This window comes from Pongo abelii, chromosome 15, assembly GCF_028885655.2.
Source record: "Pongo abelii isolate AG06213 chromosome 15, NHGRI_mPonAbe1-v2.0_pri, whole genome shotgun sequence".
Classification (NCBI taxonomy): domain Eukaryota; kingdom Metazoa; phylum Chordata; class Mammalia; order Primates; family Hominidae; genus Pongo; species Pongo abelii.
The window spans coordinates 103,418,412-103,434,389 of NC_072000.2; positions in this window are offsets into that span (position 1 = coordinate 103,418,412).

Here is a 15,978-nt window from a genome sequence, read left to right on the forward strand (position 1 = left end):
GACCCAGAGAATCACAAAAAATCAGAACCAAGCACCCACCCAACCCGTGATATTCAGCACCTGAAACTCACATACCTCTGGACTTCTCTTTACATATGAGGGCCATTATGTATGCCTCACTGGGCCAGATTTTCTGTTCAGTGTCACCAAAAACAACCCAACAGAGCCAGGATGAAACATCAGGGAAGAGGGCAAGTTTCATCCCCCTCGTGAGCGCAGGGAAAACTTCCTCAAGAAAGCGGCCTTGTGTGTCCTTGTTCACAGCAGCTGTGGAATACAGGCTTAGGTTTGACTGTTTAGTCGTTTAGCTGACTGGTTTTAGAGAAGCCCTTCAGCAGATGGCTAGAGGACAGAATATTGTTATTAGCAGCCCCTCTGCTCATTTTAACAAAAAGGGGAGAAGAGTGACATTCGGTTTTTGGAGAGGTTTTTTTCGGTCTTTTTAAAAACCGCTTTATTGAGATATAATTCACATACCAACATACTCTACAATTCCTCCGTTTAATTCATTGGTTTTCAGTGTATTCACGGAATTTTACAACCATCGTCTTTATTCAAGAATTTTTAATATTACTTGTATGTTACAACAGGAACTAGAAGAAATGTTTCTTTGGAACCCTTTTTAAGTGATCATTTAGAAATGGTTATACTTTAACATTTTATGGGGCTTTTTTTGGTATATTTTATTTTCATGTAAGTTTCATATGATGCTGTTTTTATTCCCCAGATAATCACTGAGTTGTCCTAATCATTTTCCCAACTTCTATCATGACACAAAATACAATTCTTGGTGAGAATAAATATTTAAGCATATAGTCCTTAGAAGAAAAATATTACTATAAACATGAGATTAAATATTCATAAGAAAACTGTGTGTTAGTGCTTTATATTATTTAATTGAATATATTTATTATAGACCATTGTATTAGCATTGGCCAAAAAAATTATATACAAAGCAAGGGCCCTGTCTCAAGGCTTGAATAAGACAAAATGTAGGTGAGGTTACTCACAGTGGGATCTTTCCCGTAGGTGTCTAGATGATGTTATTAAATAGAAGGAACATTTAATTGGTGAATGATCCAAGTAAATACCATCATATAGTATTTGGGAGAAATTTAAATTTTTACCCCAAATGTTTTGTGAACTGTTAGGGTTTTTCCAGATTATTTTAAACTACAACTCTGTCTATAACAAATATAGCTAACAATAATTATTAATAGTTGAAAGGCAACTTTGTTTATTGAGAATAAATATAATAGCTGACTTTCTTTCAAAGATAAAGTATGGACATCGTATGTTAAAAGAAGGCAAAAGAGTTCAGTGGTCCAAATTTGGGCCAAATTTGTGCTTCCCAGATAGTTCCCTTTAAAAGCAGCTACTACACACATGAGGTACCTCTTTTTTTTTTTTTTTTTTTTTTTGAGACAGGGTCTCACTCTGCTGCCCAAGCTGGAGTGCGGTGGTGTGATCTCGACTCACTGCAGCCTCCACCTCCCAGCTCAAGTGATCCTCCCACCTCAGCCCTCCATGTAGCTGAGGCCACAGGCGCTCACCACCACACCTGGCTAATTTTTGTATTTTTTAGTAGAGACGGGGTTTCATCACGTGGCCCAGTCTGGTCTCGAACTCATGACCTCAAGTGATCTGCCTGCCCCAGCCTGCCAAAGTGCTGAGATTACAGGCATGAGCCACCACACCTGGCCTGAAGTATCTCTCTTAATTCTCCCCATGAACCTCTGAGATAGGTTTTAATATTCCCATTTTGCAGGTGGGAAAATGAGACTTCAAAAATTTGGTAACTGTCTCTGTTACAATCTCCCTTTGAATTCTGCACATTTCCTTCATAGCCTTTACCACACAGTAAATAAATATTTTTGTAGTAGCTTTGTTGATGTCTATCTCCCTAGCTCTAGCCTCCAGGAGGGAAGTGCACCCATCTGCTCACTGCCATACTAATGGCCCCAGGCAGGGAAGGAGCTCTTCAAATGCTCTATGGATATGGCCAGCATCACTTAGCTAATGAGGGGGAGAGCTGCCCTCTGAACCCAATTCTGTCCAACTCCAGAAACCAAGCTCATAACCAATAGCCCACACTCCTTGCTAGAACAACTATCTCCCCAGCACCAAGCCTGTGACCCAACACAAGGTAGAACTCACTGAATGTTTGAAGAATGAGTGCCCATTACACAATCAAAGAGGCACAGATGAGTAAATGTGCCCACCTGGCTTCCAAGTGTGGAGTAGAAAAGATAGACCGAGGACTCCGGCCATCAGGATGTAGGATACCTGAGTTCAGGTCTACCCTGCAGCTGATGAACTGTGTGACTTTGAGTGGAACACTGCACTTCTCTGGGCCTTAGTCCACCACAAGAATAATCACACAGATATACACAATTCCAAGGAAAATCCAACTTCCAAAAGGAAGAGATTCCTTCTCACCAGTTCCCACCATCTGGTTATTCCTATGAAGCCTTGGTAGAGTGGGTTCAACTCTAATTCTGGACACTTTGTTATATGAGCTTCTGCAAACCCTCATCTTGCTAGAATATGGTGTAATATATCTGTGTCTCAATCCCAACAAAAGACCTGGTCAGCAGTGGCTGCATAATCTGTGGGGCAAAGTATAAAACATAGAAGCAGAGGCACTTCCTCCAAAAGCAGGAAAAACGTGCCCTGCAAGGTACTGAAATGTACCCTCACTGTTCCTTCCTCTCTCTCCCTACTTGTCATGGTGTCTTTGTTTGCTATGTATTTGTCATTCTAAGTAAAGAAAAATTAAACTTAAATTATTAGCATGAAGTGTATCATACGTCTTTATATCGTGCAATTCCAGTTTAAACACAAATATAAGAGCATTCAACTCATGCATAGAATAAGCAAAATTATACAATTTGTACTTTCCAGCTTGTACATGCATGCTTATTTCATTCTTACTAGAAATATGGAAATGCTGCAGAAAATTAACTACACTTTTTTATTTCACTTCTTCATACGTGCATATTCTCCCAACATTCTATGGAAGCTGAAAGTTTTCCAGGACATGCTCACCTTGTATTGGCTTTTAATCTTGCTGAACTTCTACACACCGGGGAGTCCACTAACATTCTGTCAAGGAGACATTGAGAAGGCCACATGTGAATGGGACAGCAGGGAGCAGGGACATGCACATTGCACTCAAGGCACATCCTCCATTGTCCCATTGAACTTCACTTACAAAACCTAAGTTTGGGAATAAAATTAATACCATTTGACCCAGCAATCCTATTACTGGGTATATCCCCAAAGGAATATAAATCATTCTACTATAAAGATACATGCAGGCGTGTGTTCACTGCAGCACTATTCACAATAGCAAAGACATGGAATCAACAAAAGTGCCCATCAATGATAGACTGGATAAAGAAAATGTACATATACACCATGGAATACTATATAGCTATGAAAAGGAACAAGATCATGTCCTTTGCAGGGACATGGATGAAGCTGGAAGCCATTATCCTCAGCAAACTAACACAGGAACAGAAAACCAAACACTGAATGTTCTCACTTATAAGTGGGAGCTGAACAATGAGAACACATGGACACAGGGAGAAGAACAACACACAATGGGGCCTGTTGTGGGAGGGTGGCGGGGGAGAACATTAGTGAAAAGAGCTAATGCATGCTGGGCTTAATACCTAGGTGATGGGTTGGTAGGTGCAGCAAACCACCATGGCACGTGTTTATCTATATAACAAACCTGCACATCCTGTACATGTACACCAGAACTTAAACAAATAAAATAATTTTTAAAAAAATTTTTTTAAAAAAAGAATTTCAAGACACAAAGATCAGAGCATTAAAGCAAGCATGGGGCCCTTTTGAGCACAAGACCTTGTGTGATTGCCCAGGTCGCATGCCTGTGAAGGCAGCCCTGGACTCTATGCCGTTGGCTCAGCCGTTTTTAATGGTCAGGCTGTCCAGCCTGAGACCTAGAACTCCCTAGAGCACCCAGAAGCCCAACACTCCAATGCCAAGAATGCCCATGGCTCGCGGCATAAAACTGGACCTTAACAATCATATTTCTTCCAGATGTTTGATTATTTCAAACACTAGAGCTAAATTCTTTTGTACCCAGCCTTATTCCAAATATATTCTAATTTGATTTAGTAAATACATTTAGTAAAATAAAAATAAAGAAATAGCTTAGGGTGAAGAGACCTTGCCATTATCAATACCACGTCCTCTTTCTCTTACCAGACAGTAAGATGGTATCTAAAGCCATTTTATTTTCAACAGAATACATTGCACATCATTGAAAACAGGTGGTGCCTAATAATTGCAGAATGACTAAATGAAACATGCAGGAGTCACTTTTTTTGACTAAACAACATGCCTTGTGATGGCCAGCTCATTTTTTAACTATTTAACTAGCAATACTTGAGAAAATGTATACAGTGTAGTTTGAGTTTTTATTAAACCTGCAAAGCCTTTTTATTTGCTATCTCATCTGATGCAAAAAATACGTTTCCAGTGTAAGCTATTTTAGCCCCATTTGGTATATGAAACCCTGGAAAGGAAAATGACTTGCCAATCGTAACACAGAAGATACACGACACGTTTCAAATTCAGTTCTTTCTGACTCCAGGACTTTCCAGGACATAAGCCTCAGAGTAATCACTTTTGGCTAGAGGAGTTCTTAAAAAGGGAGTAAAATTATCTGGAGAAAACAAAAAAAGTGGGATTCTTCATAGAATGCAAATCAACAATTGCCTTTGGCTGGAGCCCCACGGATGAGTCGAAACTCCAGCGAAGTGTCTGGTGGGCCCCCAGTGAGCCTTGGCCAGCAGTCCAGCCCAACTCCTGAGTCAGGATGACTGACAGTTCCACCCCATAAAGTAGACCCATATTCAAATTACATCACAGTGCATTTTTCACATGCAGGAAAGAAACAATCGAAACCGACCACAGAAGATGGTTAGTGAGGCTTCCAAACCAGCCGTCTAATAAATGCAGGCTTCCCTTGTTTATCAACTCTAATTACAAATTGGGAGCAAATCCAACATGGGTTGCTGTATTGCAATTGGTATATATGGAGGCTTTCGGACACAGGTTGGAGATCTTTCACAGTTCAGTATCATGTATGTTGAGTGACTAAGGCCTGGGCCGTCCAGACTGCAGGGAGGGTCCATGGTGAGGTTCTTCCAGACACTTCCCCGCAGGCCATGGGCTGCAGACCTCACAAGGAGGCCCAGTGCCCCCTGCTCTCCCCTCTTCTCAAAGGCTTCCTTTGCTCAACAACACTCATTCTTTAATCACTGCAAAACATCCAGCCATGTTCTGGGGGCACAAAGCTGTCTCCCTGAGTTCAGAGTCAAGGAGGAGATGCATGGGGGTGGGGCAGCAGACAGAGGGCAGGACAGGACGCCGAGGGAGCTCAGGGCCCAGAGGGTTCCCAGGGAGTGTGGGACTCCTGGGCCTTTATCCTCAGCCCCTCCAAGCCCTGTGTCCTGCAGTCCTTGTCTGTCAGGGAGGCCCAGCTCTTAGCCCACGCTGGGAGGAACACACGAGAAGGAGCCGGGTTGGAAACAGGCTGGACACTGGCCTCAAGGGACTCGTGCCCAATCTCTGTTCCTGGACTCCTTGCTCAACCCAGAGAATATCCACCTGGAACCCAGAATTCCAATATCTGGTTTGTGATCCCCAAACAGGCCCCTGGCTTCAGGGTGTGACCAGCCGAGATCAACAGAGAAAATGGCCTTAGCTCATCAGCTCGGCCCCTCCTCCTGAGGCATTAGAGAGCAGGCCGCCTGCTCATCCTGACGCTGTCTCCACTGCCCACGCCAGGAGCCAGTGATGGTCCTGCTCTGGAAGCCACCCACAGAGAGGCAGCTCGAGGGTACGGGAGGCTGACGGGTGCCCAGGTGTCGGACGCGACGGCCCAGACACCTGCCTGGCTATTACTGAGCCTCGGTTTCCATGAACTAGGGACACCAGCTTGGTGTTTTCCGGACATGATGACTACCGGGAGAGGAATCCCACTCAATCTGCTCAAACAGAGGACAGAGGATGAGGGGATGAGGCGGGGGAGGGGCAACTGAAATCTCGGGGCAGGAGGACAACAAAGTGGGGCTGACACTTGGGGCCAACCGTGGAGAACAGAAGTCTGTGTTTTTCTCCGGCTTTATCCCCGATATCTGACATACACACACACGCACACACACAACAGGCACACATGCACACACACATTCATGTCCACACATTTACGCACACATACACGCATTCACACACATGCATGTGCGTGCACACACACATTCACACCCACACAAATTCACCCATGCACACACACACAGTCACACATGCACACACATTCACACACATGCACATGCACACACACACACACACACTCACACCCACACAAATTCACACATGCACGCACACACATTCACACACGCACACACATTCACCCACATGCACATGCACACACACACATTCACACCCACACAAATTCACACATGCATGCACACACATTCACACGCACACACATTCACACCCACACAAATTCACCCATGCACACACACACATATTCACACACGCATACACATTCACACACATGCACACACATATTCACACCCACACAAATTCACACATGCATACACACACATTCACACATGCACACACATTCACGCGCACGTGTGCACACACATTCACACCCACACAAATTCACACATGCACGCACACACATTCACACACACACACACACATTCACATATGCACATTCATACACACACTCACACACACATTCACACGCACACACTCCTTTCTCTGGGGTCTTCTGCCCTCCTGCCTCTGCCTCTACCCTCTCTCTTCTCCGCAGATTGGCTTCATCTGCTGGGGCACAGGCCACCAGAGGCAGTCACCATGGCTGTCAACCTCTCACAGGCCAAACCCCCAGAGCCACCCAATTCGGCCTCCCTGGGTTCCAGTTCCAAGAGAAGTTTCCAAGGAGGAAAAACAAAATTTCCCATTAGGTAAGGTGTCCATCCTAAGCGGGTCCCACCAGCTGCAGCCAGAGCCACGTGGCCATGTGTCCAAAGGGCTGCCCCTGGGCTCTGTGGGCTGGTCAGCAGGTCCCTAAGGTGGAGCATGCATGGGCTGCCATGTCTGACACATCCCAAGCTTCCTCAAAGGGCTAGTTGGGGCTACAGTGTTTGCTCGTAACCCTGGGAACTGAGCTACAGGCTCCCCTGAGCTGCCGAGGACGAGAGCATGGGGTCTTCTCACTGCAGAGCACCTGCTGCCCACTCTCCTGCCTTTACGCTTCCATCTCGTTCCATTTTATGGTCAAGAAAAACTGAAGCCCCCTGACCTGCCCAAGGTCATGCAGCCAACAAGAAAGTGACCTCAGATTTAAACCAAGACCATCTCATGCTGAACTTAGTTCCTTTCCCACCCCCATCACAATTTCCTCTGGGCTTGTTTCTACAGCCCCGTCCTATCACCAGGACACTTTTCAGGACCTCACTGGAGCACCCTGCAGCCTTGTGAGTCAGGACGTGGTCTTTTCACCTTCCAGATAAGCAAACTGTGCCAGGGAGAGATAACCTGGCTTGCCCAAGGTCACATAGCCACGAGGTGGTAGCACAAGGCTTCAAACTCATGTCTGTCTGGCTCCAAAGGATTTTTTTTTTTCCAACATCACATCAGGTCCATAGAGACATCTTAGAATCACTAAATTGTAAAATTTTGTGGGCTGAGAAATCAATGACCTATTTTCCCACAGATCCATTTAATACCACGTCACTAGGTGTCATGAGACCTGGTGGCATTGAGGTGAGGATAATTGCAATGATGTGTCTGGTGCTTTACAGGTGACAACTTGCTTTCTCATGGAATATCTTGGAAGTCATCTAATCATTCCCTCTACTTTATTTACAAATATCCTACCAATATGTGGTGTAAGGTACCAGTATGGTTTGGCTCTGTGTCCCCACCCAAATCGCATCTCAGTTTATAATCCCTGTAATCCCTTCATGTCAAGGGCGAGATCAGGTGGGAGGGTGGCTGGATCATGGGGGCAGTTTCCCCCATGCTGTTCTCCTGATAATGAGGGAGTTCTCATGAGATCTGATGGTTTCAGAAGCATCCAGCATTTTCCCAGCCTCACTCTTCTCTCTCCTGCCACCATGTGAAAAAGGTCTTTGCTTCCCCCTTGCCTTCCACCATGATTGCAAGTTTCCTGAGGCCTCCCCAGCCATGTGGAACTGCGAGTCAATTCAACCTCTTTCCTTTATAAATTATCCATTCTCAGGTATTTCTTTATAGCAGGGTGAGGATAGACTAGTACAGGTACTCACATCACAGTTGAGGGAGAAAGAGAGCATTCGTTCCACCCTACCTCTGGCAGGCATTGTGAGAGCAGAAGCCTGTTTCATTCTCCTGACAGCCCAGTGAGGTCTATGATGTTAGCTCTATTTTATGGATGAAGAACTGAGGCTCAAAGAAGCAAAGATGCCTGAGCTGGAGAAGGTTTGTGCAAAAGGCCATGAGGAGTGAAAGGAGGCTGTATTCATCTGTCCTTGCACAGTTTCACTTTGTTCAATCCAGGGTTTACCTCCGTTGACTGACTACAGGGCATCAGCCTAGTAGCATCTGAGGAACACTCTTGCTGAAGCCTCATTCTGTGGCGTACACCCTGGAGCCGACTGTGTATTTTTATACGTAACCACAGTCATGGTTCCTGCTTTGAAGTGGAGACCTATGCATGCCTCTCCTCGCCCTCTCAGACAGGGGCAAGCCTTGCTGCAGGCTGTACAGGAAGCATAATAGCTTCTGCTTCTGGGGAGGCCTCAGGGAGCTTCCAATCATGGCGGAAGGCAAAGGGGTAGCAAGCACTTCACATGACCAGAGCAGGAGGAGGGCAGGGGAGGTGTTACACACTTTTTTAAACAACTACATCTCATGAGAACTCTATCATGAGAATAGCACCAAAGGGATGGTGCTAAACTATTCATGAGAAATCGCTCCCGTGATCCAATCGCCTCCCACCAGGCGCCATCTCCAACGCTGGGGATTACAACTGAACATGAGATTTGGGCAGGGACACAGATCCAAACCATATCAGATGCTTAGGGCACCTCCACACCCTGCAATTACTTTCTTCTGCCACTCCTAAAATATATTTGCCTGTCCTCTCCTTTGGCAGAAAAGAGGGACCTGTCAAGCTTACAATGTCACTGAGTACCAAGGCAAAAATGTCCCCAGCACCAAAGAAAGCACACCTTCCCGCATTGAAAAGGCTGTGTTTGCCATCAGGATGGAGGTTTTGCCTCTTTATGTATTCCAGAACTTAGGAAAAATTGAAGGGTCGAGGTTAGAGGGGCCTGAGAAGTAAGATAAAAGCAGGGAAGATCACCCCAAATGGGATCCAAAGAAAATGGGCCATTGGCTGCAATGAATCCTGAGAAGTCTCAGCTCTGGAACAGTAGTTGAGGCTTAAGAGAAAAACAGAGACAGAAAAGAGAGGCACTGTGGCCAGCTGAGCTTGAACAACAGTAGCAATCACAGAGACTGCCTGTCATCAGGGCACTCTCCCACACTAACATTGCAGGCCCATTTCAGCCCCTTTCTCTGCCTGGCATCCAGCACCTTGCTGCTGAGCTCAGCTTTAAGAAGCTGCCAGTATGTTGGCTCTGTCCTTAGAAATCCTTTTGATCTTGATCTTGAGAACTTTTCATCGTTCACTAAAATGAGAGGGAAGTGGAGGACACACGGGGGGCCACCCAAGTAGACCTGGGGGAGAGGGGTCTCTGCATGGGTGAGGCAGCCCTGGCTTCAGAACAGGCCATCCACCCCAGAGGGCTCCAGGAAGTCCAGTTGGCAGCAAGGCGCCACGTGCACTTTGTCTGGGAGGGCAAGGAGAAGCATGCATTGATCTTCACCTCGAAGTAGTGACCGTGACTGTGGTTACATATAAGAATACACAGTCGGCTCCAGGGTGTACACCATAGAATGAGGCTTCAAGAAGCGTGTTCCTCAGATGCTGCTAGGCGGATGCTCCATAGTCAGTCAAGGGAGGTAAACCCTGGAGTCAACAAAGTGAAACACATTTCTTGGCTACAGGACTTCTCAGAGCCTTTCCTATGTGAATTTCCACTGTGACTCTCCAAGAGGGGATACAAAATACAAGGTTTCCCTGACTTACTTGGCCATAGAATTTTCTCTCCAGATATTGATGTTCCACTTTGGGAAATGCCATGGGTCAATGATGTGGAGGCCTGAGACCCAACATTGGATGGCACAGTGCCTAGGCAGGGAGCCCACAAAGACTTCTCAGGTGTAGCCTGGACACCTCTACTCTGGGGATCTTGAGCCAACATCGGTGGTGGTTGGGAAAAAGAACGGATGGAAGGTCCCATTGTTGTGTCTGACGCAGGTACTCACTCTGTGGTCTCAGCCCCTCACATGCCCCTCTCACCCCCGAGGGTGGTCCTGCAAGTGAAGCACACACAGACCCCCTTCCCTCAGCCCTGTGATTTGAGTGCAGCTCTGGTGGTCACCTCCATGCACTTTGTTAATACCCCACCACCAGTACCTACGGTGGGGTCTCGCTGCTCCTCTGAAGCCACAGAAGATTGTGTTGCCCAAGAGCAGGTGCAGCCCGGAGTATGGGATGTGGCATTCCCCAAAACAGTAATCATCCAAGAGATCGGGAGCCCCTGCCTCCCATCCTTCAAGGGAACACCCCAAGGCCTGCCCTGCACACTTCGTCAGAATCCCCAGAGAGCTGGAGCCCCGGCTGCCTGCAGTGGTGACCAGCAGGGCAACTCCTTTTTATCAGCTTCTCCCCTTCCCTACCTCACTCGCCCAACTCCCTCCCAAACAAACTGTCTGCACCTGAGTCCTTGCCCTGGTCTTTGCTTTCAGGAGAACCCAAACAAAGACCATAAGTGGGTGCTATGTTACAGCTCCAAAGCGTCAGCTAAGCAGACTGGCCTGAAATGGAATGGCCACCCTGGGAGGCAGTGAGCTCCAGTCCCTAAAAACACAGAGGAAGACGCAGGTTCAAGACCAGGTCTGTCAACAAACATCCTGTTGTTGTAAGTGGGAACCCAGCCATGGGTTAGGAATTTGGAACTAGTGACATCAAAATGTCTGTCCATGTCGGTGGCTGTGCCCTCCCTAAGGACAAAATTATTGTGTTTTCTTTCTCCTGTGTGTTCATGGTCAGTGTCCAGGTTCTAGATCCTGCCTAAGAGGCTGGAGCCAGCCCATCAGGAGCAGGGAGGGCACAGACCAAGAGCCTGGGATCAGCCCCAAGAACCCGGTGGCGGTCTCCATGATGACTGACCTGGAGGTATGCTCAGCCAGAGTGGGACCAGCAATGGAGACAGGGAGGCAGCAATGGCCCTGGCTGGGAGGCAGAGCTGAGCACAGGGCACACGATCACTGCTAAGACAGCGGGCATGGCCGAGGTGAGGGCTCAGAGCCATGGCTGGGCCAGGCAGAGCTGGGGTAGGTGGCCAGCACCGGGTGGCAAGCGCAGCCTGCAGGCTTCCGAGAGCAGCACAGGGCGAGGACACCTGCCGGAGTCAGTGGGTGCTATCTGGGCATGAAAAACAGACGCGGGCCACAAATAAGCAACTCCTCAAACAGAAAAAATACACAAGTTCCAAGCTTGTAAAAACTCTCCAGCTTCCCCATCAATCAAATAAATGCAAACTAAAGCGATCCTGCTCTCTTTGTTTTCCTTCTGAACTTAGCAAAGTTATTTTAAAAAGGTAAAATTTTTAAAAACATTATTTATTGCACTGGCCAAGGAGCAAAAAAAAATGGGGGTGTCCAAAATGTTGATGAAAGCATGACTTGGTCCTCCCTTTCTGGAATCAATTCAGCAATATGTATCAATAGACCAAGAGGGTACATGCCCCTCTCAAGAAATGTATCCGAAGGAATTGGCAAAATAGAAAAATATTTATCTACATGAATGCTCACTGCAGTATTACTAATTATAGCAAAAATAAAAAATATAAAAAAATACTGGCCAGGTGTGGTGGCTCACGCCTGTAATCCCAGCCCTTTTGGAGGCCAAAGCAGGCAGATCACAAGGGTCAGGAGATGGAGACCATCCCGGCTAACACAGTGAAACCCCGTCTCTACTAAAAATACAAAAAATTAGCCCGGCATGGTGGCGGGCTCCTGTAGTCGCAGCTACTCGGGAGGCTGAGGCAGGAGAATGGCGTAAACCCAGGAGGCGGAGCTTGCAGTGAGCGGAGATCGCACCACTGCACTTCAGCCTGGGCGACAGAGCGAGACTCCATCTCAAAAAAAAAAACACTGAAATAACCAAAAGGTCAAATAACTGGAAATCAGATATAAGAAATACATGGTATTCCTATACAAAAGAACATTTCAAAAGATGACGTAGAAGACGTGTGATTTGGAAATATGTTTATGATGCAGAGTCCAGTGGGGAAGGCAGGAAACAAACTTGTTGTATGATTCATTCCATAAACAAAACACAAACATGAAATGTGTCACTTCACTTAAAAAGCTGTATTCCCTGTGGTCTAGTGTCAGAGCTGTGTCCTATTTAGAGGGGCCAGCTCAGGTCCCCCCATCCCCTCAATCGAGATCTGAGAATGACCTTCACCATCCATGACACCCACTAACCCTGAATGTGCGTGTTTGGTTTCACTTCTTACTCACGTGCTAGCTTGAGGGTAAGCCTCGGTTTCCTCATCTATAAAATGGGGGCGACACTATCTGTTTCATGGGAGACTTCCTGAAAGCTATGGTACATGGCCTGGATGATGGTCGTCACTGAAGTTGTATTAGTGCCTCCCGTCCCCTCTTGGTCAGTGCCTATGCCTGGAGAGTCAAACCAAACCACATAGAAAGCAAAAGCAATGGGCAGAGTGCTGGCTAAACTCAGATGCTCCCAGGGCCTAGGGAAGGCCCCACATCACAGCAGGTGCTCCACACCAGTGAGTCACATTTGTAGCTTGTCAGGCCTGGGGGACCTCAGAGGGGATGGGGTCCACCTGACAGCTGGCCTTCCATTCGTCACTCCACCGCCATGCAAGTGACTGAGAGATTTGTACACACATTTATAACACCAAAAAGAAAAAATATAAAGGCAATCTGAATTCATCAATATGAGAATACAAAGAGTATAATTCATACAATGGATATAATTCATGTAATGGAATACGACACAGCAACTACAGACTCATCCAGCCACGGAGATGAATCCCAGAGGCACATGCTGAGGGCAAACAGCGGTGCAAAAGAGAGCACATAGCATGGCTCCCTCTACATGAGTCTCTACGGGGAAAAGATAATCTGGGTGGCACAAAACAGTAGTCGCCTCTAGCTGGGGCTGGGAGGGAGGGGATAGACCAATAAAGGACACAAAGGAACTTTATGGGGCATGGCAATGCTCTATAGCTTAGAGTGATGTTTGAAGAAATGCATACATTTGTCAAAATTCATCCATCTGGGCCCTTAAGAGCTTGAGGCTCTGACATATGTCACAAGTAGACCTCAATTTAAAAATAGCATCTGCACGGACACACAGTGAGCACCTCACATACTTGGTCATCATTAGGATGAGTGTGCCAACAGCATGGACTCCCAGGACATCGGAGTTCGCAGGACCCTTGGAAATCCCTCCCCCAGGCACTCTTGGTCATTTTCCTGCCATGGAATCTTCCCACCAATGAGTGAAGCCTGGGACCTTTTCTCAGAATAAAGTTTTGCCTGCATAAAATAAAGTACCATAAACTATATATGACAACAAAGAAAACCAATTATTTCGAAAGTTATCAAATATTAAAAACAGATTTGTGACCTAGAAATGCATGTGCTTCTTTATTAACGCATTAAATAACAAGCCCACCAGAGGGTCTAATAACTATCAATCATTTCAAAGTATCGGGGAGTGGAAATGGCATTTTGAATTTTCTACAGCCACAGCCTTGGAAAAGGAAAATATCTGAGATTCCAACTGGTACCCAAGTCACAGACACTGTGCATACGATGCCTACCTAGTCCTGCACACTTTACAAACTGAGGGTAGAGAAAACAAAGCTGCAGTTTCATTTCCCCAGCCAGGTTCACAGACTTGTCCACAGACCCTTAGTCTCCTTGTAAGACCTCCGCCTTAGTCTAACTGTCTCTAGCTGCAGAGGAGGAAATGGAAACCAAGAGGGGAGTTGTTATTCCAAAGCTGTAGGAAGCCTGAACTCAGACCCTGGGTCCTGCCCCCTCAGGGCAGCCTCTGTCCTACAGAGATAAAACACATAAAGCATTTAGCACAGAGCCCAGCATGGGGGAGCCTCAGCACTAAGACACGGCTGACTATGATCCCAAGCGCTCGGGCAGGCAAAGGCAGGGATTTGTGTTCACACACACACACACACACGCGAGCACACATGTACACACACACAGGTCCTGCCTGGGGGAGTGCCCCTGGATCCCACAACCCCGGTTGGACCCCAGCCCAGAATGTGGGCAACCCCCGCCCAGCCGTGGTCAGCAGGCCCGCGTCCACCCCAGGCTGGCAAGCTGGCAGTCAGTGGACGCCCACCGCGCACCGGGCCTCTGCCCACATTAACTCCCTGCTGGGATAATTCTTCTCCAGCCCTTTTTTTCTGGCCACCAAGTGGGCCTGCCACCACACTGCTGTTTTTCATCTTGTTAATTGAGTCATTTATTTCGTTAAAGGGTGAAACTTTATCAGGGCTTACGTGCCAAGTGTGAGAAGGTGTATTTAATGATACATCAAATGGCTGCTGCTTCAGGTGCCTCAGTGTTTAGAGATGGTGCAGCTGGGGAGTGGAGGGGTGTAGGATAGAGCCCAGGCCATGCAATTTAAATTATTCTGATTAAAAGAAATAGGCCCAAGTTCATTTCCAGGCCATGTCTGTGTCAAAGTGCACACTGCAACCTGTCCCCCCATCCAGAAAAACTCCTGATGTGAGCATCGGAGCTCAGGGGTGGGAACTGCATCCTATCCATTCCTGTCCCCAGGACCTCCTGGTGGCTCTGCCCACACTGTCCTAGGCTCTAGGAGCTGAAACCAGGGCATCTCCTCTTTTTTTTTTTTTTTTGAGACGGAGTCTCGCTCTTGTTGCCCAGGCTGGAGTGCAGTGCCACAATCTCGGCTCACTGCAACCTCAGCCTCCCAGGTTCAAGCAATTCTCCTGCCTCAGCCTCCCCAGTAGCTGGGACTGCAGGCACCCGCCACCATGCCCAGCCAATTTTTTGTATTTTTAGTACAGACAGGGTTTCACCATGTTGGCCAGGCTGGTCTCGAACTCCTGATCTCGTGATCCACCCACCTTGGCCTCCCAAAGTGCTGGGATTACAGGCGTGAGCCACCGTGCAGGGCATCTCCTTTTGTTCTGGGCTCCCTGGGGCCCCACCTCCAAATGTTCCAGGCCTCTCAGCGGAGGGTACAGGAGATCAGTTGGCCCCACCCACTCCCGCTGGGCCCACCCCCTGCCCTCCCCACAAAACGCCACCCCATCTCACCCCTTCACTTGCTCATTCACCACCACCACTCCATTCTGATGCCACCAGAGGACCTCCCAAAGTCCAGAGTTCAGCAGGCCCTTCCCCTGCCAAGACCTTCAGTGCTCTGGCCTGCCCTGGTCCTTTCAGATAAGGTCCAAGTGCCCTGAACAAGCTTCCAAGGCCTTTGTGGCCTGGCCCCAGTGGCCCTCCAGACCTCTCCCTCCGCCCACACTCCATGCTGTCCTAGAAGTCGGTGCCTTGAAATAAGCCTCTACCCAAGATCATCTTCTTTCCCCTTCTCCTAATTTGGTGTATCTGAGCCCAATAGAATCACTCATGAAGCTTTTTAAGAATGCCAGTGCCCAGATCCCACCCAAGACGAACTGAATCAGAACCTCAAGGCCCAGCACAGAATACCAGGTGATTCCATGCACAGCCAGGGTTGAGAACCAGGGTTTCACATCCGACTTGCCCTTCGAG